This window comes from Wasmannia auropunctata, unplaced genomic scaffold, assembly GCF_000956235.1.
Source record: "Wasmannia auropunctata unplaced genomic scaffold, wasmannia.A_1.0 LD336088.1, whole genome shotgun sequence".
Lineage (NCBI taxonomy): Eukaryota > Metazoa > Arthropoda > Insecta > Hymenoptera > Formicidae > Wasmannia > Wasmannia auropunctata.
The window spans coordinates 4233788-4235264 of NW_012026802.1; positions in this window are offsets into that span (position 1 = coordinate 4233788).

The window sequence follows — 1477 nt, forward strand, 5'->3', positions numbered from 1 at the left end:
AATGCTATATATACGTTTACATACACAAATTAAACAGTTTAATAAAAAGAAATTATACTTACTTTCTTTCCCTGATAATCCTTTTCGTCAAAATGGATCAATTGCTCAGTAATGTTCACCAATAAAATCTCTTTACAAGAACGTGCATTACAATCAACGGATCGGAATAGAAAATTGGAGTCGGCACCGTCGGCGGCGAGTAGTAAATAATAAAATCAAAGCGCCTAGTAACAATTCCCAAACAAGGTGTGTACGTGCCTCTCGCAGATCCTTGAACTTTCGTATATTTGACAATATTTATTTTCTAAATCATGATAATATGCTATATTTATATTATAATGTGATGTGGCAAGAAACCCTTACATAAATTGAATATAATGCAATGATTTTTTACTGTCATATAGTATTTAAAAATTACATATATAAATCATGAAAGTTTGGGGATCTACGGCAGGCATGTACGCACCTTGTTTAGAGATGTTGCTAGGCGCTTTGCTTTTATTATTTACTTCTCGCCGCCGACTCCAGTTTTTTACTCCGATCCGTTGGTGGCAACAGACGCGCGTAAAAAGTTTTATCGGTGATCGTTACTGCAATTAATCCATTTTGACAAAAAGGATTACCAGGGAAAGAAAGTAAATATAATTTGTAATTTTTATTAAACAGTTATTTAATTTGTGTGTGTGAATGTATATATATAGTACCCCAGCCAGAAATGATTAACGAGAATCAATCGACACCGATTCAATGTCGATCAACCAATCATTTCTGGCTGGGATCATATATTATTTACATAAATTACAAAAGATTCATTCAAAGAGCACGCTGACCATGTTCGCGCGCATGTTATTGTGTATGATATATATATGATATATATATATATATATGATATATATATATATATCATTTGATTTCTCTAATATCGTGCGAATAAGGCTATTAGATCTACGTGTAATAATGCTGGACAGAGCGCTTTCCAAAGTCTGTAGAAATATTAACCTGCATGCATATTATCAATCAGGTCAAAGCGTAAATTTTTGTCGCGTATTTTAACGAGATACCGCCGTATAATTTGAAAAGAGATTGAGATAACCCAATCGAAAATGATTGGTTGGTTGATATCAAATTGACGTTGAGTTTACGTTAATTCAACGTTGATTCAACCACGATCGAGCAATCATTTTTGACTGGGAAATTATTACAATTAATTAATAATTAATAAATAGTGAGATAGAGTATTTACAACAATTATTTATTAAGTATAAATTAAGAATGTATATATAGTGACAAAATTTCAGATATATACAACTGCATATACACACTTTATCACTTTACTTTTATTATATTGTAATTAATTGTTTCAGTAATTGAGAATTCTGTTTTGTATTGGTCGTATCATTAGATGCGCACCTTCCTGTCGTCGATTAGCAACGAAACAATTAATTACAATTACGTATATATATATATATATATATAT